We start from the raw sequence: 26,498 nt of genomic DNA on the forward strand, positions 1-26,498 counted from the left end.
TATAAATCATTCTTAGCCATTAGTTAAATCAAGTTTTTTAAGTTCCACCTCTATAGGAGACTGTCTAGTTCAAAGCTGAATATAACATAGTACAGGGTGTTATTAAAAGGCATTTCTATATAAGAAAAAGCTTTTTAATACATAGTTTTACTTATTCAAATAGACCTGTCCTTTTTTAGATGAAATAACGTGGGACATGTTTTTCTTATTAGATTTTATTCCTTATTACTGATTTGTTCACATTCTGAAAAAGCAAAATCTGAGTGGCTTAATATGAAAGGTCGATAGTTTCTATAAATGAGTGAAAGATGGACACCAAGGAATTTTTCTTATACATTATGGAACCAAATATAATTTCATTTGTTATGAAAATAATCAGGTAACTGTACAAGACTGTATTCTTTTAGCACAAGTAGGGTACTGAAGATGTATATTATCTAACATTGCTCAACAGGATTTGGGAGATATGAGGAGTCTAGATGAATATGTCACAGAAACTTACAAAAGAGAAATCTTAAAACATTTTAATTTTGTAATGAGTTCTCCAAGAGTCAAACAAGAAGTGGTGGTTATTGAGATTAACAGAGAGAATTCATGCCCTGAAATGCTGCAAGTAAAACAGAGTTTGTAGCTCAGGTTTCAGAGAGAACCAGAGCAAATCCGAGATCTGAGGCTCAAATTCCACTGAACACATGGTTACTATTTCACCCAACCCTTGCTTATTTCCATACCCATGCATTCAGTAGCTTCCAGCCTCAAGATCTTCACAGGGCTTAAAAGACTTCAAACAAACTGGAGAAAATACCAACAGCCATCACCATACTAGATCCGTCATGGATCCGCATGTCATTTTATGCTCACCTCACATGATCACATGAGATACATTTTAATATGGCTATATGGCTATGATGTCACAAATTCCTCAGATTATAAATTAGGAAGTTGACTAAAAGTCTATTACCTGTATTTTAGATTTAGCCCTTTCTGAGTGAAGTTCACATTTAGACTTAGGCTTAATTAGTGACGAGAGTTTTGGCTTAGGGGTAGCTCTCATAGGAAGAGGTAATCTTCGTTATTTGACCACAGTGATTTACCATAGATTTTTGTAGCCCCTAATGATTCTTCAAATTTATAAAAACAGTGCTGACTGAACTATTACATAAATTGAGGAAAATGTTATATATATTTAGTATGTTTATATTGATATTTGAATATCAAGTGGCTGTTCCATTAGTGGTTATGTCACAGTAGGGATTACAAAGATTGTGGCATGGGAATGGCTGCTTCTGAAAATACTAGATGTTACCTAAAGAAAATGAGAAGTGGAAGTTCTTGAGTGCTTAGCTCAGAACATGGGGGGGGGGGGGAGAAAAAAGAATTAGAAAATCTCTATGAAAGCTTTAAAAGATTCCTTATCTTCCACAGTCCTATGACAGATAACATTGAGCTTGACTGTAAGGGTTACAGAGTTGCAGTGTTAATTAAATGTAGCACTCTACCAGACCTCTTCACTAACATTAAGGCATGGTGTGCAAGAGGTTGGAACCTAAGGTAGTGGGCCATTTTGGTAAAAACAGGTAAGACCAGGAAATTTAAATCCCTAAATTATTCAAAGTCTTCCTTAATTGTAGAAGCAGACAATCCTTATCTAAAAGAACCAGCCTTATTGTGCATAAAATCTTTCACCTCAAGCAGTTGCCCCAAGGATGTCTGTTTTGTATAAAGACCCAACCTCACCACCTCTCATTGCCTCCAACCCCAAACAAGAGAATTTTTATCTTATCATAACCCAAAAGGAGAAGAGACCTACTCTGAGAAAAGATAGACTTCATCCAAAATAATTGCAGAAATTTGCTAATGTAGATATTAGCAAGGTGAGCATGCCTAAGGAAAGGGAAATAGCCAGACCTTTCAGGATTATTAGATGTTGGCCCTGAACTGAAGCTAATTCTTAGAGACCCAAAACCCTGCTATGGTTCATGGCATTGAAGGTCAGTTAAAAGATGAAGTTATGGGTCTGAGGTATCTCCCAAGACATCCACTGGAGTCATGGCCATATGCTGTGGTTCTTTCTTTGGTCCTAGAATATATACTTAGTATCTGAAAGAATCTCTAAATTTATTCCTGTGAATTGAAGGTCAGTATGGTAAGTGTGTCATGTGAAAGTCATTATGTTACACCTGCACCAAGACAGTAAATTAAAGGCAATATCCTATCCCAGGAGATGAGCAGAAATCAATGCTATTATCAAATACCTGAAAAACTGAGTGGTGACGATTCCTACTGCTTCCCCCATTAATTTACCTTTTTGGCTGATACAAAAGCCAGACAGGCCTTACAAAATGAATGATTAGATAATACTGCTAATTTAATCAGATCATTTTACCAATCACAACTGTGGTAGGAAAATAGAGGTTTTAGTGGATAAAACCAATATATCCTGACACACCTATGTTGCTTTCTTTAGACTTATATCAACAGATATAAGCATGATCAGAAATAATAGAACACTTTTACTGTCTTATCACAGGATATGTCAATTCTTCTGCTTCTGGTCATCACATAGTCCAGAGGGACCTTGGCTGTCCTATTATTCCTCAACTATCAGGCTGGTTCATTATATTGAGGATATGATATTATACTAACTGGACCTGGCTATAGGATATGGCAAACTCTTTAGATGCCTTAATAAGACACAAGCATGCAAGAGGATATGGGACAAATCTTGCGAAAGTTAAGGGGTCTGACACATCTCCTTATCCAGAAAAAAGAAGTATGCTGGAATATCCCTTTTAATGTGAGACAATCTATACTATATCCTATGAGGAAAGAAGTATACTGTTTGTTTGGATTCTTAGGATAACTAGAGGAAACACATACCATATTGGTGTCTATTCTTCGAACTCATTCACCAGCCAGTTTAGCATGGGGTCTGAATGGAGAAAGGACTCCATAGCAGACCCAAACAAGCTGTCCCCACTTTTTAGGCCTTATTACTGGCCATGTCCAATAGCACTGGAAGTGTCAATAAAAAAGATGCTACATAAAGCACTTGGCAAGCTGTAAGGGACTCAGAGTAGGGTTTTGGACTAAGGACATGCCCTCTTCTACACAGCTCTGGCATTGCCACCATAACCTGGTAGAGTCTGCCCCTGGGCATTAAGTGATTAATTCAAGCTAACTGTCCTTCACGACCTGGGTATTAACCAATCACTGATAATGTACTACATGAGTAGAAGCATCCCATGCTTAAGTGAAAATATTTGTTAAAAGAATGAACTATTGTTACTTTTTTTTTTTTTTTACCGTTTTTCAAACGTTTAATTACCATTTTACATTACCTTATTCTGATTGGTACAGTTCTTTAATAGAATGGAAATAAAGTAAAAAGAAATTATTAAGAATATTTAACTTTCTAAATACCGTAGAGATATTCTCAAATATTAATTCATATGGTACTGAAACAAAGAAACAGTCTAACAGCTCACCAAAGAGCAAATGGTTATCCAAAAATAACTGTGGGTTCCTTCAAGTACGCTTTGCTATTCATTAACTTCCCTTAAATGACAAATAATTACATATATGGAATTATCATATCCGGCAATATTTACCCATTCGTTCATTATTCATTTAGATGATAAATAGATAGCTAGAGATAGAAATGATATAGACAAAGTCTGAATCATAAACAGTGCAATAGATTTTAAATGAGTAAGTATTGGATGTGTAGGTTGGTCCAGGAAATGCTTATAATTCCACTAATTCAGTATCTTCATTTCTAAATAGGGGTAGCTTAACTAATAATTCTAAAGGAAGACAAAAATCTTAACGTGAGTTACTCATAAACAATGAATTTTATACAAATTAAACAAGATTTTTTCTTAAAAACTGAACAAAAGTTTAAGTGTTTGCTGTCTGTATGATGATTAACTGGATGAATGATGCTTAACAAATTTTAACAATATTTAAAACTATTTAATGGAATTCAAACCAATTTAACAATTTAAGTGTTCTATCAACCATGAACAAAAGATGTTAAATGATCCCAGGTTAATTAGCTTTCGATGCTTAACCAGTCTTATCTAGTCTTTTGAGCCTAAAAGTATCATAAGGATTTCAAAAAGTTTCTTTATTCCCAGCTTGGTTTAAGAAGGCTAAAGACACTAAGCCTCATTTAATGAGGCTTAACTAAGTTTAATGGAGCCTGAAAATTTTAATGAAGTTTAAGTTTTAATAAGATATAAAAACCCCCTTTTATTTAACACTATGAAAATTTTTCTTTATATCTGGAAAGTACCTTAATACCTAAGGCAATTATGAACACAATGAAAATCTACTGATAAATAAAGATGACCTCTAAAGGATACAATATATTTTTTGGACTGGAGAAGAAGGGCAAATCAGGAAACTGAAATTGTAAGTATTCCAACAAAATATCAAATAATATATTCTTAGAATCTGAAGGGGCCTTTTTCTTCCATTTTATTTGATCTTCTATGCAAGGCAGGATCCCTCTATATACTATCCCTGAAATACCGTCATTTAGCAGTAACCTTGAGCAACCCCTGTGATAAGGTTTCTACTCTAGAAACCTTCACATTGGACTTTTAACCAATTATTTTTGGATAACTAATTATTTTATATTGAGATACAAAATGGTTATTATGAAGCCAGCTCAACTTATATTTGAATATTGACACTGACAGTTCACAACTACCTTTATACACATTACTATACACAAGGCATAATATTTAAGAACATATGTTCTGGACTTAGGGCTGCCTGAGTTTGTACTGCAACACCAATAAAAGCTTACTAGCTGTGAAGCCTTAGGGAAGTCATATAACCTTTCTGAACCCTGATGACTCAAGAGGATTTATTTTTTCATATAGTTGTTGTGTAGTGATGTGTGGGCAATAAGTGAATCTGAACAGAGGATAATTGGGGAATTCTCTATACTATTCTCATATATTCTAATGTTAAAAATAACTTCACAATAAAAATATAGAGCAAATATAATAAAAATTAAAATGCAGCTCCTGTGAACATCAGATAGTTGAATTGTGTTTTTGTTTTGTTTCAGCCTATTCTGTCAATCTCTACCTGCTCACTGGAGTATTTAATCCATTTAAATTTAATATAATTTAATGATTAATTATGTTAGCTGAATTACTATATGTTTTCTATTTTCTCCTCTGTTCTTTGTTCTTTTTATCCTCTTTTTCTGACTGTTTGGATTAACTGAGTACTTCCAAATAATCCTTTTGACACTTCATTTTACTCCCTCTGTTATTTTTATGTATACCTCTGTTTTAATGTTTTAGTGATTGCTCTAAATACTAAAATAGTACTCTTAATTTATCACAATCTTTCTTGAATTAATATTATACCAGTTTAGAAAATCAACAAGGAGACAGTGGCTTTGAATGATACATTAGACCAAATGGATATAACAGATACATTCAAAACATTCCATTCTAAAACAGTAGAATACACATTCTTTTCAAGTGCACATGAAACATTCTCCAGAATAAATCACATATTAGGCCACAAAAGAAGTCTCAACAAATTCAAATGATTTAAGTCATACCATGCATCTTTTCCAACCACAATGCTAAGAAACTGGAAATTACAAAAAAAAATCCAGAAAAAACACAAATACAGAAAAGTTAAATAACATGCTACTAAACAGTGAATGGGTCAACCAAGAAATCCAAGAGAAAATAAAAAGGTACATGGAGATAAATGAAAATGAAAACACAATGGTCCAAAACCTTTGGGATGGCAGCAAAAACTGTTCTAAGAGGAAAGTTTATAGCAAAACAGACCTAACTCAAGAAGCAAGAAAAATGTCAAATAAACAACTTAACCTTACACCTAAAGGAGCCAGAAAAAGAAGAATAAACAAAATCCAAAACCAATAGAAGGAAGGAGATAATCAATAGTAGAGCATAAATAAACAACATAGAAACTGAACCGCCAAACAAAACAATAGAAGAAATCGATGAAAGCAGGAGCTGAGCTGGTTCTTTGAAAAGATCAACAAAATTGATTCATTAGAGAGATAGAGAGGACTCAAATAAATAAACTCAGAAAAGAGGAGCAATAACAACACCACAGAAATACAAAGGATTATAAGAAAATATTATGAAAAAATTTCATGCAATTAAGACAAATTGGACAACCTAGAAGGAACTGATAATTTCCTAGAAATATATAACCTCCTACAACTGAGTCAGGGAAAAATAGAAAATTTGAACAGACAAATTACCAACAATGAGATTCAATCAGTGAACAAAAAATTCCCAAAAAGGCAAAGTCCAGGACCAGACTATGGGAAATGAAATAGCTATATCCTGGGTTAGGAGATTATAGGGAATGCATTGCAAAGCAGAACCCTGCTTTCTGGCCTTCCTGAAAAAAGCATGCCACACTTCACTTCTCTAGTTAATGTATATCTAAGGGTTAGATTCTGCCTGTGCTCATAAATTCCTTAGACCAGGTTATTGCACAAATATCTTATCCTGTTTTCTACCCTGTTTTCTGCATCTGTTTTTTTTTTTTTTTTTTTGAAGTCTTGGGAAAGCCTTAATCTGTTTTTCTGCTTTTTTCAATACATTCCTACTGTCACATAGCCCACTGACATATTGCATGCTGTTTCCCTAAATGTATGCTTATTAAACACAGGAGCTTGAGAGAAGTTTGGGGAGACTTCCCTTAGCCTCCCTCTCATCTCTCTTGACTTGCATAGAGTCTTGAATAATTCTTTCTGCCAACATCAACTTTGCAGGACAAAGCCAAAAGCTGAACCCACACCAGATAGCTTTACAAGTGAATTCTACCAAACATTTAAAGAGGAATTAATACCTATTTTCTCAAACTATTGCAAAAAAATAGAAGGAAAGCTTTCAAATTTATTCTATGAAGCCAGCATTACCGACACCAAAACCAGATAAAGACACTTCGAAAAATGAAAACTACAGGCCAATATCTGATGAACATCGATGCAAAGATCTTCAAGAAAATATTAGCAACTTGAATCCAACAATACATTATAAATAATCACTCACCACAATCAAGTGGGATTTATTCCTAGATTGCAAGGGTGGTTCAATATTTGCAAATCAATCAGTGTGATACATCATCTCAGCAAGAGAAAGGATTAAAACCATATGACAATTTCAATACATGCAGTAAAAGCATTTGACAAAGTATAACCATTCATGATAAAAACCCTCAACAAAGTAGGTTTGGAAGGAACATACCTCAACATAATAAAAGCCATATGTCAAAAACCCATAGCTAACATCATGTACAGTGGTGAAAACAGATCTTTCCCCCTCAGATCAGGGACAATACAAGGATGTCCATCCTTACCACTTTTTTTCAACACAGTACTAGATGTCCTAGAAACAGCAATCAGATGTGAAAAAGAAATAAAAGGCATCCAAATTGGTAAAGAAGAAGAAAAATATTCACTATTTGCAGATGACATGATGTTATATATAAAAAAGGCTAAAGACTCCACCAAAAATCTGCTAGAAGTGATAAATGAATTGCATAAGGTCTCAGGATACAAAATCAATATACAGAAATCTGTTGCATTTTTACACACTAATAATGAAGCAGCCGAAAGAGAAATTAAGGGGGAAAAAACCCACTTACAATTGAACCAAAAATAATAAAACAACTAGAAATAAACTTAACCAAGGAGGTGAAAGACCTGTATGCTAAAAACTATAAACACTAGTGAAAGAAACTGAAGGCAACAAAGAACAAATGGAAAGATATTTTATGTTCATGGATTGGAAGAACAAATATTGTTAAAATGTATATGCTACCCAAAGCAATCTACATATTGTATGCAACCCTATCAAATACCAGTAACATTTTTCACAGAACTAGAACAAAAATCCCAAAATTTGTATGGAGCCACAAAAGACCTCAATTAGCCAAAGCAATCTTGAAAATGAAGAACAAAACTGGAGGTATCACAATACCAGATTTCAAGATATACTACAAAGCTGTAGTAACCAAATCAGTATGGTAATGGCACAAAAATGGATGCATAAATCAATGGAACAGAATAAAGAGCCCAGAAATAAACCCACAATTACATTATCAATTAATCTTCGACAAAGAAGCAAGAATATGTAATGGAAAAAAGACAGTCTCTTCAACAAATGGTACCGGGAAAACTGGACAGCTACATGCAGAAGAATGAAACTGGACCACTTTTTTATGCTATACACAAAAATAAATGCAAAATGGATTAAAGAACTAAATGGAAGACCTGAAACCATAAAAACCATAAAAGAGAGTACAGGCAATAATTTCTCTGATATAGGCCATAGAAACATTTTTCTAGATATGTCTCCTGAAGCAAGGGAAACAAAAGCAAAAATAAACTACTGGAACTACATCAAAATAAAAACCTTCTGCATAACAAAAGAAACAATCAACAAAACTAAAAGACAGCCTACTCAATGGGAGAAGATATTTGCAAATGACACATCTTATAAAACGTTAGTATCCAAAATATATAAAGAACTTGTACAACTCAACACATGAAAAAACAAATAATCCAATTATAAAATGGGCAGCAGACATGAACAGACATTTCTCCAAACGATGCTCAACACCCTAATCATCAGGGAAATGCAAATCAAAACCACAATGAGATATCACCCCACACCTGTCAGAATAGCTAAAATCAAAAACACAAGAAACAAGTGTTGACAAGAATATGGAGAAAAAGGAACCCTTGTGCACTGCTGGGGGGGAAGGCAAACTGCTGGAGGGTGCAGCCACTGTGGAAAACAGTATGGAGGTTCCTCAAAAAATTAAAAATAGAATTACTATATATGATCCAATAATTCCACTACTGGTTATTTACCCAAAGAATATAAAAACACTAATATGAAAAGATAAGCACCCTTAGGTCTCCTGTAGCATTATTTACAGTAGCCAAATTATGGAAGTGTCCATTGGTAGATGAATGGCTAGGGAAGAAGTGATATATGTAATGGAATATTACTCAGTCATAAAAAACAATGAAATCTTGCCATTTGCAACAACATGGATGAAACTAGAGAGTATAATCCTAAGTGAAATAAGTCAGTCGAGAAAGTCATATGCTGTATGATTTCACTCATATGTGGAATTTAAGAAACAATGAATAAAGGAAAAAAAGACAATCCAGAAAATAGACCCTTAACTATAGACAGAAAATTGATGGTTATTAGAGGAGGTAAATAGACGGATGGGGAAACAGATGAAGGGAATTAAGAGTGCACTTACTGTGATGAGCACTGAGTAATGTATAAAATTGTTGAATCACTATAATGTATACCTGAAACTAATATAACACTGTATGTTAACTATACTGGAATTAAAATAAAAATATTATACTAGTTTAGTGTAATGTAAGATGGTTACAAAAGTAATGTTCCATGTTTCTCTCTTGCTATCCTTTATGCTATTTTTATGATGCAATTTATCACTATTTGTGACATAAACCCCACTACAAAATGTTACTGTTTGTGCTTTACAGACATAATTTGTATTCTGAAGAAATTAGGAAATGAAAAGTCTTTTATATTTACATACTTACCATTTATAGTGGTCTTCAAAGCTTCCTGTAGATTTAGCTTTCTAATATGTATTACTTATTTTTAGACTGAAAACTACCTTTAGCATTTCTTACGGTGAAGAGCTTTTGGCCACTGCAATTCCAATGCCTTTTTTAATCTGAAAAATGTCTTTATTTCACCTTTACTTTAGAAGGTTATTTTTGTTGGACATATAAACCTGTATTTATAGTTGGGTTTTTTTGTTTGTTGGGTTTTTTTCAAATGATTTTTTAAATGTTTATTTATTTGAGACAGAGAGAGGGAGTGCATGAGTGGGGGAAGGTAGAGAAAGGAGAGAATCCCAACCAGGTTCCACACTCAGCACAGATTCCAACACAGGGCTCAATCTCACAACTGTGAGATCACAACCCGAGCTGCTATCAAGAGTCATTCAACCAACTGAGCCACCCAGGCACCACTCTAAACAACTTTAAAAGCTATCATTCAATACCTTCTGGTATGCTTTTTTCATAATGAGAAGTTGGGCACCATATTTAACTTTGTTTCTCTGTACACAATGTGACTGTTTTCTCTGGATGCTTTTAGAATTTATCATAAATTTTCAGTAGTATTACTATGATGTGCCTATGTGTGATTTTCTTGGATTATCTTGTTTGGAATTTGCTTAATATCTTAAATTTGTAATTCAATGTCTCTCATAAAACTTGGAAACTGTCTAACCATTATTTCTTTAAACTTATCCTCTCCTGTTTTGTTGCTTCTCTCCTCAGCATTAAAGTGCTTGGCATTAGACTGATTGATTTGTTGTGCTTTGGTTTGTTCTCTTGTTTTTCAGCCCTACCTTCACTGTACCAGCAAAACTGGTAATGGTGTTGGGGAGCAGAGACAATTGTTGAACAAAGCCAACTATTCTCTCATTTTGACTATATTCAAGACTATAATCATTCCTGCCTGCCCTATTTTAACCAATAGCTCATTTGGCCTCACCCCAGTAAGTCAATTCTTATATTTTTGCCAGACTTCCTCTCATTGCCTGCCTCACCAGACCTAGCAGTTGCCCCAGAACTGCTCTGGGGCTTTTACTACTCACATATGAATTGCTTCTCTTTCTGGGAATTGGTTCATCAAGACTTTCAAGACTTTCTTCACTGCTCTTCAGTAGTCCTATACATAACTATGATTTTCTATTTTATCTAGGTTTCCCTTTGTGTTACTCCAGGAGTGAAGTCTGCATATCTTTTAATGTCCTAAGCAAAAGTTAAATCCCCTGTTGCCTGGCTCCAATGAAGTTGTAATCCATGAGGTTTCTCTTTTGTTATCTTTGTTCTTCTATTTGATTCTTTGCTGCTGCTATAATCGAGCTGCTGGAAATTTTTCATGTAACTTTTAAGTCATACTATCTTGGCTCATATTAAACTTGTACTTAACCACTCTTATTTAGGTAAGGTTATTGGTCTATAGCAGTGATATTAACCAAGTCAAAAAATATTTTTAAAAAAGGAAAAACATCTTGCAGAGAAATGTTCTAAATAAAGCCAGAGATTAATTTTTTTTAAATAATTTAAAAGTAATTAGTTTTAGTAACTTGTTCACAGGTACTGACAAGGACTGAACTCTTGATCTTCAGTTTACTTTTTCCTTTTTTTTTTAAACAACATCAACATTTGTGAATATTCGATCTTCTAATATATTGTACAATGTCTGTTATATCTAAAAGATTACCAACAGCAATGTTATATTCATATCTTCAATATCTAATATTTCTTGGTGTTCTCCAATGTAAATACTCTAAAATCTGTACACATTTCCTACTAAGGAAGCAAATCGCCAAAAAAAACCCAAAAAGCAAAAGTAGTAATTTTGTGTTTTCTCGGTCTCACTCTCTTCCCCTCCTTCTTAATTTTGTATCATTTATTCCAAATAGGAATTCTTTCCTGTTCTTGTTGTGAAAATAGCCTTAAGTATTCATTAACAACTTCTTTAAGGTCTGTAACTTTCAACCTTTCAACTGTATTTTTGTGGGGTATTTTTATTTTATTATGGTTATGTAACACTTCTTACATAATTTATAAATTCATATTTAAAACCTGAGCACATCAAAAAGCCCTACCTATAACCACAGATACTTTTCCTTTTCTTAGTTGAAATCTCTTAGATTTGCAAAATCACACTCAGATATCACCTCACAGTCAGAGTGGCCAAAATGAACAAATCAGGAGACTATAGATGCTGGAGAGGATGTGGAGAAACGGGAACCCTCTTGCACTGTTGGTGGGAATGCAAACTGGTGCAGCTGCTCTGGAAAACAGTGTGGAGGTTCCTCAAAAAAATTAAAAATAGACCTACCCTATGACCCAGCAGTAGCACTGCTAGGAATTTACCCAAGGGATACAGGAGTACTGATGCATAGGGGCACTTGTACCCCAATGTTTATAGCAGCACTCTCAACAATAGCCAAATTATGGAAAGAGCCTAAATGTCCATCAACTGATGAATGGATAAAGAAATTGTGGTTTATATACACAATGGAGTACTACATGGCAATGAGAAAGAACGAAATATGGTCCTTTGTAGCAACGTGGATGGAACTGGAGAGTGTGATGCTAAGTGAAATAAGCCATACAGAGAAAGACAGATACCATATGTTTTCACTCTTATGTGGATCCTGAGAAACTTAACAGGAACCCATGGGGGAGGGGAAGGAAAAAAAAAAAAGAGGTTAGAGTGGGAGAGAGCCAAAGCATAAGAGACTCTTAAAAACTGAGAACAAGCTGAGGGCTGATGGGGGGTGGGAGGGAGAGGAGGGTGGGTGATAGGTATTGAGGAGGGCACCTGTTGGGATTAGCACTGGGTGTTGTATGGAAACCAATTTGACAATAAATTTCATATATTAAAAAAAAAAAAAAGAAATCTTAGATTTGAAACACCTAAATTGTAATTTTAAATAAATGTTAAATAAATTTATCTTTAAATATATTTTAAAATAAATTAAATAAAATTTTTAAAATTTTATTTTTAAAATGTATTATTGATTTGAATAGTATTAACGTTTGGAAATGACCATATGATCTTATCTACCCCCATTAAATTTAGTGCTTTTTTTATCAAGTTATCAATTCTTTGTCATTTCTAGGATCAAATAAATCTGAAATCATAGGCCAAGTTTCTGAAAATGAAATCTTGTTCTTTGGCTACTTATGTATTTATTGAATCTTCCAGAAGTCACATTTCCATAAAAGAGATGAAAATATCATTAATTGTATCCTTTTTGTCCTTGAGTATTATCTGTGAAAATGTAAATGATGGTAATTAGCTCTAATTTGCAGCAGCTCTGTATTAAGCACAATTTCCCTTAGGCAACTGTAGTAGTTCACTCAGACTTGGGCCAACTAAACTAAAAATATTTCATTCACCTCTACTTTTTTGCTGCTTGGGTATCCTAGTCACAGTTACCAAAATAAAATATCGTTACCAAACCATAAGTAAATTTGCTTTCTATTGACACTTTCAAGGAGAGTAACAAGAGATGATAGATTTAGAACAAAGAATAACTTAGAACAGGTATCAAATGAGAGAAAGACCAGAAAAATCTACCAAATAACCATTTGACCATTTGATCTGGTCAAAGCTCAGAGGCCCCAACTAGCATCCAAACCTGTACCTGACACCTTCATCTTAATTGCCTGAGCAGAATATTTCAATAATTAATGGTATTTTCTCCATAATTCCTTACTCTTGTACTCTTTATATATTCTTGTGAACCCTGTCAGCCATGGAAGACTGGCAGATGAAGTAGGCGCTTGTGGAATTAGTTTTTCCACTTCAAAATTTAGGATAAAACCAGAGATGGAGGGAGGCAGGAGAGATTAGGATGAGATCATGGTCCTGTGTTATCTGGTTTCCAATAAGTGAAATATATTTATAGAGAGAGTTGTTTTGTTTTCATGCAAAAGTGTAAATCCTGTTACTCCACTCCATCTTAGCTGGAAGCTATAGTCCCCTGCGAATTCTGTATTTTGAAACCATCCCATATTTATAGTGCACAATCACTTAAAAAGCATAAGAACTAACTATTGAATAATTTATATTTAACATCTCAGACTGGTGAGACTTTTTACAAAGGAAATCAGGCTTGATGTTTTATAAATGCAATAGTTTTCACACTGTGTTATAATCACTTCAAATTAATAGTCCCTAAGTAAGGTAGCAGTCCAGTAGTAAAAACACAATTTTTCTGGATGGCCTTTGCTACTTTCAATGGTTTCAAATTCTAGCAGAAAGTCTTCATATTTTCAAATGGAATAAATTCCAGTGATGCTTTAAAAATAACAATACAGCACCAGGTAAAGTGTAGTCAAAAAACTTGAGCTTCAATTTAACTGAAAAACAAAAAACCTTAAAACTTCTTTGCATTGCTCTTTGCACACATTATTTTAAGTTTTAACTCTTGTGAATTATGCCTAAGATTTTGAGTATGGAATAATGGCAAGTTTACACATTTTTAAATGAAGCAACATTATATATATATATATATATATATATATATATATATATATATATGGGTGTGTGTATATATATATATATATATATACACATTATATATATTATATATATTAATTTGAAGTGATTATAACACAGTGTGAAAACTATTGCATTTATAAAACATCAAGCCTGATTTCCTTTGTAAAAAGTCTCACCAGTCTGAGATGTTAAATATAAATTATTCAATAGTTAGTTCTTATGCTTTTTAAGTGATTGTGCACTATAAATATGGGATGTATATATATATATATATATATATATATATATATATATATATATACACACATATATGTATACCAATATATATATACCAATATATATACCTATATATATATATACCTATATATATATATACCTATATATATATATACACCTATATATATATATACACCTATATATATATATACACCTATATATATATATACACCTATATATATACCTATATATATATATATACACCTATATATATATATATACACCTATATATATATATATACACCTATATATATACCTATATATATATATATATATATATATACCTATATATATATATATATATATATACACACACACACACACACACACACACCAACATAAATGCCATTAAATTCAGCCTTCTAGAAAGCTAAATTAGAAGTCCACACTATATATAATGAGTAATGATACTGGGTGTTACAGTTATGAATGGATAGGAAGATCATTTTGTCTTGTAATGTGAGTTTAATTTGACTGCCCATCAGAGCCTCAGTTCAGCCCTTATTAAGTGAAGCATTTTTTTTAAATAGCAGGAACAACATGTACTCATATGCATTCATGTGAAAAGACAGAACAATGCTTATACTGTATTTTTAATTTATTGGCATAGCTCTCAAGCAGAAACGATCTACCCTTCATGGAGATGAACATAGACAAGCATCATAATGTTTGTTTATAACCAGATTACATATTAAGCAATTAGTTTATATTCTAACATCTCAGCTGTCAGTCTCATTCAATTTGTTGTACAATGAAGTTCTTGATTTTCTCTCCTATGCCTCTTTTTTCAAGGTAATAAATCTCAAAGGCAAATCAAATTAAGTTCTGTATGCTTTTTAACACTCTATTTACAAACTGTTATCGTGTGATGTTGTGTTTCTAATACTCTAGAAATAAAAAGGAAAATGTAAACAGGGAATACCAATAAAATTAAGTCTCCCAAGCCACAGGAACTAAGACCAGTAAATCTACAATGAAGGGATTAAAAATGGTCAGACTCCATTGATGTGTTATTCTCCATCACTTTCTCTCTGGACTGTACTTATACCATTTCAACAAGACTATTTCCGCAGACCCAGATATCCATACCACCTTTGAAAATTGCAAATATGACCTGGCTCTCAAAGCAGTCCAACACTCTCAGCTCCATAGTATAAAATACTCAAATTCTCTAGGTTTAAAGTAATGTTTCTTCCTCTCCTTCAGCATATAATTGCATAAAAGTACCAAGAAAAAAAGTCATTTGTCTACTGTCTTAGGTTTAGACAGTATAGGTAAAATCAAATTCAATTTACTTCAATTTTTATGCATTTTGTGTTTTGTCCTATTTTTTTAATGTCTGCATAACTATGACATGGAAAATACAACATTTAAGCAGATTTTGTGCTATGAATAATTCACATATAAATTTTTCTGAAATAGAATAAATAATGAATTTAAGAACAGCATTGTCTTAGCACAAAACAGTTAATTAATTGCCAATGCTTGATTTCAGGTGCACTGGGGTTCTGCTGTTTAAAAGAAAAAGAAAGGAAAACTTTTTGACCATGGGCTGATCCCTATATTTCCACATGTAATGCCATTTATTTGGCTTAAAGCTTTCACCCTGCTTAAACACATGTGTTCTTGAGAGGAGTGAAAAATTCAACTTCTATCATATATTTATGCCTTATTATATATGGTTTATAAATCTTTGACTAGAATAAAGGAAGGAGTTCAGAATTAAGAGAATTGAATAACTAAAAATTAGAAGAATATGGAAAGAATACGAAAGAATATGAAATACAAGAACTCAGGGTGCTCAATGCCACTAACATATACGATTGCCAGTTCTGTGTTTTTGCACTCTATGTTTCTTACTAATATCCCATATTAAAAGGATATTTAAATATAAGTAACCCCCATACCTCAAAAGTTTTTACAATATTTTTTGATGGTCTATATCTTACTTTTTCCATTTTATAATTTACAAATTTTTATAATTTCAGTGATGTTTAAAGCAATAAGAATATTTTTATTTTGAGGGCACCTGGGTGGCTCAGTAGGTTAAGCATCCAACTTCAGCTCAGGTCATGATCTCACACCTCTTGAGTTGGGAGCCCCACATTGGGCTCTGTGCTGACAGCTCAGAGCTGGAGCCTCTTTCAGATTCTGTGTCTCCCTCTCTCTCTGCCTCACCCCCGCTTGCACTCTGTCTCTGCCTCTCAAAAATGAATAAACGTTAAAAAAAAAGAATATTTTTATTTTTAATAAAAATAACCTAGAGCAAAGAGCGAAGCCCTAACACCCATGCCAAAATTTACACAGGGTGAGCAAAGTCACTTTCAAGTATCAAACCTAATCTCTTTCATTTTCAAAAGAAAATCTTGAAAACATGGGCTCAATGATTTACCAATTATAGTCAGAGGCAAATCTAAAATTAGAACAGATACATCCTAATTACCAGTCTCAGTAATTAGTATATATGGTATCATTAGAATCCTTCCATTCACTTCACTCTAACACTGCCTCTCATCTATCCATATCTTTGTCCCATGTTCTACATGTTGCCTCAATGGAAACATCAATAAAATATTATTAATGTATGTAATCACAATTGAAGTTGTCAAATCTGTTGAAATCAAATATCTAAGCACAGACAATAACACTGAAATCAGAGAGCCTAGTGCTAAGGAACCTACCCTATGGCTTCCATAGTCTACCAAACCATTCACTCACACTACTGTTGGAAGTGTTTTCTGAGCATATTCAAGTTAAGCTTCTAATCACAGACTTACCCAAGATGTTTCACACGGGCACTGGGAGAAGGAAGGGAGTGGGTCTTATGGGATCTTCAGATACAGTGAGAATAAAAATAAACACAGCCTTTGCTTAAAATTTGTAAAACCTTGATATAATAACCAAATAAAAATCAGATTTTGAGCATTACAGGAAAACTATTATATATCCTTAATATAATCCCAAAATTTTTACAGCAAGCTGCAAGGGGAAAGGGACAAAATCTGGGCCAGATAATCAAGGCATGAAAAATTATATGTCACAACTGATACATAATTTAGGCAGAGCTTAGGTCATCAAGACAAAATACAGGCAATATCAATCATGCCAAATTTGAGCATGTGAATGAGGGATAGCCTTCAAATATAGCTAGAGCATAATAAGGTCATAACAAGAAAACCATACAATGTCATAGACAAGAAATAAACTGGGTCTATAGAATGAAAAACAGGTACAAGAAATCCAGGAACATTGTTTGAGATCTGACACAAACAGGAGTTCCAAGTGGGGTCATGTTGAAGGGGAACCAATTCCCTAAACAAGGCATGCAAGGCACGAAGTAGGTAACTGTCTATCAAACTTGATTTCAGATGCATGGGAAGGCTCTACTATATAAAACAAAAAGGAGGGGCGCCTGAGTGGCTCAGTTGGTTGAGCGTCCGACGTCAGCTCAGGTCATGATCTCGCGGTCTGTGAGTTCGGGCCCCGTGTCAGGCTCTGTGATGACAGCTCAGAGCCTGGAACTTGCTTCAGATTCTGTGTGTCCCTCTCTCTCTCTGCCCCTCCCCCGCTCATGCTCTCTCTCTTGCTCTCTCAAAAATAAATGAACATTTAAAACAAAATTTTTAAAAAAATAATAAAAAGGAAAAAAAATTACATTACCCATTGGCTGATTTTTTATTTAATATTTAACACCTCAAGCATTTGGCCTAAAGTTTTAAGCCCCCATAGAAAAGAAATCTGTTGTCAATTCTTTTCGCAAGGCACTGTTAGGATTCATGGCGAATCTCTAGTTTTTATTAGCCTGGAATCTATAGGATTAGTGAATCACACTGTAGTTACACACTGGTAGTTTCAACATAATTTTCTCCATATTTTTAAAAAATGTTTAGTTATTTATCTTGAGAGAGAAAGAGCACAAGCAGGGGAGGGGCAGAGAGAGACAGGGAGAGAGAGAATCCTAAGCAGTCTCTGCACTGTCAGCTCAGAGCCCAATAGGGCGTCTGATCATACGAACTTCAAGATCATGACCTGAGCCAAAACCAAGAGTCAGACACTTAATTGACTGAGTTACCCAGGCGCCTCCATATTTTTTTTGGTACTGTATACATGCTTCTATCATTCTGAAAGGAACAGTGAATTAATACTTATGTGTATTCATGTTTTCCTCATCTAATATCCTCATTTAAAATCCTTAGAAGAAGGCACTGTAACTTTTATTAATTCTTTCTCCTCAAAACTTACTTAGTATGGAATCTAATACACAGTAGACATTCAATATTAGTTGATCTGAACTATACTAAAAGTAATTTTGTTCAAGAAAACAAGTAATTTTTATCATGTAAATCGTATATTATTAACTTCCCTGATTGGCACAGTCTGAGAAATGCTTTTTCTTTCAATTTAGGTAAGTTATCCTCTCCAAGTTGGGTGCCATGTTTTAAATTTCACTCTCCTCACTATAGAATTAGTTGGTGTTAAGAATCCAAATTATGTTTCTACTTCTGTGTGACTTATCCTTTGTCCTTGGATGTCACTTCTTTTTTCCTAGATCTAAATTCCAGATAATGCTATTGATTTTTGTGTGTGTGATGTAGAGTGATGTCCTTTTCCCATTATCAGTAGGACATGCTATTTGAAATACTTTATAGTAAAGTAATATTTTCTGATGCAATATTGAACGAGCTACCATAAATCCTTCCTCAAATACTGTTGTATAAACATATACATATTGAAAAACACATACACACAGAGTCTCACCTGCCCATCTTTCAAACCAATAGTTTCTATTTGGCTGTGGTTCAAGGAACAATCTGTACCACTGGAGTAGAGTGAAGCCAAATGTTTTGTCTTTGTTCACAAGAGAAAGGTGATTGAAGCAAATAAGTTTACAAAAAACAATAATTTGTAAAGGTATCTAAAGAAGGTTTTGAACAATTATAACATTTTATTAAGACAACAAGTCTTTGCTAGAGAATTCTTAGATTCATGTAACAGTTTCTTCAATATTCATAAATATTTCTCTTTTTATCACTGCATTATATTAAGATATTTCAATGTGGGAAAATTTACATGAAGTCATATACAACTTGGTTGATCTTATTTCAATCAGCCTATGCTGTAGCAGTTTTTTTAGTTCCTTTTCTCTGAATAATATATTTCCCCTTCTTTGGAATATTTATTAGTAGATAGAAACTAACTTATTCCTGCCTATACAGACCACATCTTTAGACCCCTGGATGTTCTCAGTTTCTTCCAAGTAAGTGGCCGATTCCATGACCCTGCCACATGCCACAACCAACTGAAGTAGGTGGACAGTCAACCAAAACCAGGTCAATGGGAATCTGTCTCCAAGGAAAGCAGAGTTGTTACCTAGAGAGATTAGAAGTAGTCTCTGCACTGAAAGAGTCTAATATGGCAGTCACCAAGCTGCCACAAGCAACTTGAACAAAGAAATTTGAAATCTGAGGAGAAAGATGAAAGAAGCTGACCCACAAGGAGAAATGGGGATGAGAGAAAATTTTACGCCAGAAAGAGAGACAGAGAGTAACAGAAAGAAACAGAGATAATAGCTTTCTTAAAGTCTAATTATTTTATAGTTCTCGGTTCTTACTCCCGACTAAATTTCATCTGCCTTTTTACTGGAAATTAGGAAAATTTTCTAATTATCAATGTTTTTCCTCACCAGCTTAGAATTCAAGCTCATGTTTGCACTTCCAACCCAGACTCAGGCCTTACAGTAAGTACTCAAAATAATAATAATAAAATAAAATTTAAAAAAAGGGATATTGATTAAAATACATATATTTTAAAGACCGTTTGGATACTTTGGTTCCAAGAAATCAAATACATAGTCTAGAACTCTGATATAATCACCACTGAGAGTCCCTGAAATGGGATAAACATTGGGCTGATGATTTTATATTACCTCATTTTATTCTCTAACAAATCTAGCAGATATGTGCTATTTCCAGCATTTCACAGATGATAAAACTGACACTTTAAGTGGCATTAAGGTCACAGAGGCATTAAGTGGTAAAGCCAGAATACACATTCAGGTCTATGACTCCAGAGCCTGTGTTTTTTTTATATATAATTCACGTAAAGTTGGTCAGCTTTGATTCTGTGTATCCAGTTTATGATGAGATTTCTTTACGTAAAATTGTAGATTAAAACACTAAGCTAAAGACTACTAAAAATGGCTTAGAATATTTTTAATTACAAACTTGCTAAATTAATTAAGAGAATGAATTTGAAAATTAAAGGACATGAAAATCAGAGCTAGCTAATTGCTAAAGACTGAAAGAGAGTGAAAATCACTTAAATGCATCTTAATCTAATATAGGGATGTATTTTGACTGTGTCTTTTAGGGAGTAAAATGATACCTTTTCACTATCTTTCATTCCAACATTATTACCTTTTACAAAGATAAAGTTAGCAACTTTTTACTGAAAAAGTATGTACTTAGTATTCTCTAAACATGTTAGACACAAAGGAATAAATAAATACCTTTATGACAAATATCTGAAAAAGATGATTCATAGAAGTGAATATTTTTACAGCATTGTAAAAACTCACACTACAAGTAATACTACACATTTGAATAGATGTTTGTTATTAATTTAAAATAGATTTATATCTCTGTGATCAAATATTCATGCAAAATTATTACTCCATTATTTTTAATGCATTTTCAAAATTTTATCTTTTGACAAGGTTTGTGTGACACTACTTTCTACTGAAGAAATTTGCCCAAATTAATGACTCAGATAAAGCACATTCAATCTCCAAGTTTTATTTTTACAAAATAAAACCATAGAAATAAGTGTGACTCTATAATTAAAATAAGTATCTCTATTAAGCAATGTTATTTGCAATTATGCTTTTGCTGATATGTGATCAAAAGACAAAGAAGTAACCTCTCTAAAAGTTATAATTGTCATTTAAATTTTTCTTTAATATTTTTTAATATTTTCTTTTAATTTTTTTATTTTAATTTTTATTTTTTTGTTAAGTAAGCTTCATGCTCAGCCCAACATCGAGCCCAACATGGGGCTTGAACTCATGACCCTGAGATCAAGACCTGAGCTGAGATCAAGAGTCCGATGCTTAACTGACTGAGCCACACAGGAGCCCCCAATTATGTCATTTTAAACTTTAAAAATCTTGACTAGCAACTAGCAGATTAAAAATAATTTGTACAAATACAGGAAGATAATTTTTGAAACATTGCCCTCATGAAAGATTTTATAATGGAGACTAACCTCTAGTTATACATTTTAAGACTCTGAGAAAATAATTTCTTTCAAATGATTTGAAAAGAATCTCTTAAGTTTTATTTTTAGCTTTAAGTTATTTTTTGTTTTGTTTTTAATGAAAAAGAAGACAGAGATCAGTTCACTCTTTGACAGAGCTCTGTACATTAAACAAATATCAATTATAGAGAAAGTCTAGAAAGGAAAATTTTTTTAAAGAAAAGGAATCCTTAAAAATAAGATAAACATCTATGGAACCAGTAATGAAATATCAGATGTGAAAAACAGAAAGCACGGTTGAAACTTCAGGTCTACTGGGCTTTGCCTCCAGCAGTAGGTACAATAGACAGGGGAAGCAGAGATTAAAAATGCCTCATTGAGGTGCACACTGAATCCAGGCTTACGGTTTGGATCTGGGCCTGTGAAAAAGCTACAACTTTTCCAAGGAAATGACTTATATAAAGAGGCATACCTAAGCATATGGAGGAAAAAACAGAAAAATCTTCCCATTAAGGGTAGGTACCAAGTCACTTCCTAGGCTGTGATTCAATCTGAGTTCTCCCCACTATCCCCAGAAGATGTAATGCTAAACTGACAATATAAGGTCTGGTTATATACACAGGATTACAAAGACCAAATTGAGACACCCAAAACTAGACAATATGAGCACAGAGAGAGAATGAAGGGGAGACAGATGTAATCACAGATCAGCCTGCAAAACAAAATTCTAAAACAAATGAGGAAAAGAATAATAAAAGCAATACATTAAAAAAATCAAAATTTAAGAGATTGTCACTTCAGACACAGTACAAAATATCTAAGATGACCTTAAAATCTTTGTGTTGCAGATTCTCAAAGGCATAGAAAGAAAGGTAACCATGAAACACATAGGAGGGCAATATGAAAAACAATTAGTCCCAAATATCAGGTATTAAAAGTATAATCACTGAAATTAAAAATTTAACAGATTTTTATAGGTTGAAAAGGAATAGAATGAAAGGATTAGAGTATTTTCTTGTCTTAAAAAATGCACACCAAATACAGAAAAGCAAGTAAGATAAAGAGTGAAAATACACACACAAAAAAAAGAAGTTCAGAAATGGATGTCAAATTACAGATTTAGTGAGAGGATCTAATTTATCTCTAATAGGAGTGCATGAGAAAAACACTGAGGAAGTATTGGAGAAACAATACCCAAAGCGGTAAAGCTGAGAACATTCTAGTACAATTGGAAGACATGAATCTTTAGTTAGAAAGAACATGTGGAAGGACAAACAGGATAAACAAGAATCACTATATCAATGCATCGCAGTGATATAATGGTAGTAGTACAGTAATAAATAATATTAATGATAAATAGTGCATGAATAAGTAATGAAAAAGAATTTCACATTTAGAAATATATGGGAGAGAGACTCCCCTTCTCCCTATGAGGACCAATAAATTAAAATGTTCAAAATGTTCATTTTTAAATAAAGTATTAAATAAAACATTCAGAATTCCCAATAATAAACATCAAATATTAAAGGGTTTTTATCCCCTTCCTTTCTTCTCCTTTTATTGTTTTGTTTTTCTCCTGGAGCTCAGTTTGAAAGAATGGTCAATTATACTTTTAAATTAAAAAACACATTGCCATCATGTATCTCTACCTGTCCTCTTCTTATATTTTTGCCTTTCTTTCATGATCACTATTCTTATTCCCCTCATCCCATAGTTAATATGCTCAGTCTTTGCCCTTAAATATAACTTTATACAAGCCCACAGCTGGAAAGGGGTGTGATTCATTTTGCCACAGATGAATCATACCTTGAGTCTCATTCATATCTGATTTTGATATTTAGATGAGACTTTCAGCTTTGACTTTAGAATTGATGCTGGAAAGAGTTAAGACTTTTGGAGCTGCTGCAATGGCATACCTATATTTTGTATATGAGAACGACATGAATGCTATATACACAGGAGTGGAAGGGTATTATGTCCCTCCAGAATTCATTTGTTGAAGCCCTAAGACCCAATGTGATGGCAACTGGAGACAGACTTGGGGAGGTAAACAGATTTCAATGAGAAGACGAAGGTGTGACCCTCGTGATGGGGTTATTGCCCTTATAAAAGAAGAGGTGCCAGAAGGCATGTTTCCTCTCTACCATGTGAGAATACAGTGAAAACAAGCCTCTGCAAGCCAGGAAGAGAACCCTTCCCAGAAAACTGAATCTTGATCTTGGACTTACCAACCTCCAAAAACATGAGAAATAAATCTCTGTTGTTTAAGGCACCCAGTCTACAGTATTTTGTTTTGAGAGCCAGAGCTGATTAATACAAATATTTTTCCCAAGTTTCTTTCTATTTCTTTAATAACTTTTGTTTTTGATTTTTCTTTTCCTGCCCTGTACTTGAAAGATCCAATGTCTTTTGATGGTTTTAAATGCATTTATTCTTCAATTTTTTTTTTTTGGGGGGGGGGTCTGGTCATTACCTTACCCTTCACTGTTTTCCTTCCTTCCTTCCTTCCTCCTCCTTTTTTTTTTTTTAATTTTTTTTAACGATTATTTATTTTTGAGAAAGAGAGAGACAGAGCATGAACGGGGGAGGGTCAGAGAGAGGGAGACACAGAATCTGAAACAGGCTCCAGGCTCTGAGCTGTCAGCACAGAGCCCGATGGGAGGCTCGAACTCACGGACCACGAGATCATGACCTGAGCTGAAGTCGGCGGCTTAACCGACTGAGCCACCCAGGCGCCCCTCCTCCTTTTTCTTAATTCAGCAATTATCTCTATCTTCCTGAAAGACATGATAGATATTTTAATATATTCTATCTCCCTGGAATCTCCAATACCTTCCATGGCTTTCTCCCCCAGAAAGTTCTTTTTTTCACTAGATTAAAAAACAAATGCCAGTCTAATAAAGAAAAGCTTTAATTTTTTAAAAGAAAATATAGGAGAACATATTTATGATCTTAGGATAAGGAAAAATAGTCTTAAGTGAGATCCTCGCCAAAAAAAAAAAAAAAAAAAAAAAATGTGAGTAATGTTAACTTTTGCATTGTGCCAAATAGGTAATGAACAGGTTCAAGTACCGATTGAATTTACTGGTTTATTTTTCCCATTATTTTGAAATTTAGATTACTATTTCTGAAAGAATCAAGTGAAATTCTACTCCAGGGGAATTACATCTTACTTTGGCAAATTTCTGACCATTTGGCCTTTAAGATCTGCAGACTAATAAGCAAGTTTTTTGAACTCCATCTAAAGTTTACTCATACTCTGTGAAGCTCAGACTCCGGGCAGCAATTACACCTAAGCCAGGAAGGCAAATAAAGCTTGATACTTCCAACCTCCTTCCCTTCTTCAGGCATACACAGGTTTTCGCAGCACGCAACTTACAGTGTGTTAAAAAGTCGCACTGGGAGCTTCCAAGTTGGTAAACGTGTAGAGGAGATTGGGGAAGAGCCGTGTGCCTGGAGAGAGCATGGAAGCTCCCCTCCGGTTCTCTCATCCCTTGTGTTCTGTGTGTCTTTCTCTGGTTATTCATTCCCAGTCTGCTCAAAAGCTCACCTTTCCGCACAAACCCCTTTATTCTGGAATAGGTGCGGCCTCCTCGAGGGTGTACAGAGACTAGGGGAGCACTACGGTCCAGAGGCCAGTCCCAAAGCGGGAACTACGATTTCCAGCGGCCCCTGCAGAGGGCGCCAGTCGGACGTGTGGCGCAGGCTTGGGCGGTGCTGTTCCCGCCAATTCTCGCGGTAATCCTGAGGCACAGAGTTCCGCGCTTTGCGGAGACGGAGACGTTTGACTGGTGTTGAGCTGACCCAGCTGCTTCAACTTTGTTACCTGAGGCTCTTTCCCTCCGCCCAGTACTATCGCTGGCTCCGCTATAACGAAGTGATAAAAAACTACTTTCACACCGTGAGTTTTCTTTCACACTAAAAGATGACATTTACGTTCGCTACCAGCCCTTCAACAGCCAAAGTGATCTGGAAAAGGAGATGCAGCAAGTGCACGGCATATTCCCACAGACCCAATCGGCATAATACAGTGAAGCTGGGAGTTTTCCAGGCTCAGGAAGGAGAATTTGTAGTTGACGTTGATATCACAGGCTATGAAAATGCGAGAAGTTCTGGTTCTGTAGACATACGTTCTAAGTCCCGGATCTTCATGATAATGGCCATATGCACCATCGACTGAGCACTGAAGGAGGACTTTGGATTTAAGCATTGTCTCTGGGTATGTTCTGGAAGGAGAAATGTTCATTGTTAAGTCTGTGATAAAGGTGAGAAAATGATCCTACTCAGTGCACTCTGGGATACTTGACAGTGTGAGTCTTGTAAAGGGCGGTGAAGACATTAAAAACAAAGTTCACCTAAGTGAAAGTGAATACCTTTGGTCAGAAAATCTATAAACAATTTAAAAATACTTGGAAAAATATGCCTTCGTTGATCAATATAGTCTTGAAAATAAAGAAAGCTGGGATGAGACTTTAGCACTTGCTCCTGAAACAATGCAGATCTTCCAAAAGCATCACAGTTCATTCAGCACTGGGAGCATTTCAAGAAGGTAGCCAGTGGATGTCAAAATAATATAAAATGTGACAAATGTGGACCAGGCCTGAGTGCTAACGTCTCCTCCCAGCTTTCTTTATTTTCAAGACTATATTGATCAACGAAGGCATATTTTTCCAAGTATCAAGATTCCTGGAAGAAGCAATAAGAAGAAGAATAAGTGGATTGCAGATAAATTTGTAAAATTCAATACATACAATAATTCTAAGATTTCTCATATGAATACTCAGCTCTACCAATTGCCATTTATAGAGGTAAGTGAGCAGTAATATGCCTGAGACTGTAATCTCACCCCATGGA

At 34.2% G+C, this 26,498-nt stretch overlaps 1 pseudogene; it reads left to right on the forward strand.

Moving 5' to 3' along the window:
* LOC132670996 (DNA primase small subunit-like) overlaps nucleotides 1–26,295 on the forward strand; it is a 67,013-nt pseudogene extending 40,718 nt beyond the window's left edge.
* Nucleotides 26,296–26,498: the final 203 nt, after the last annotated feature.

This window comes from Panthera onca, chromosome C1 (genome assembly GCF_046562875.1).
Source record: "Panthera onca isolate mPanOnc1 chromosome C1, mPanOnc1 haplotype 2, whole genome shotgun sequence".
Taxonomy (NCBI): Eukaryota; Metazoa; Chordata; class Mammalia; order Carnivora; family Felidae; genus Panthera; species Panthera onca.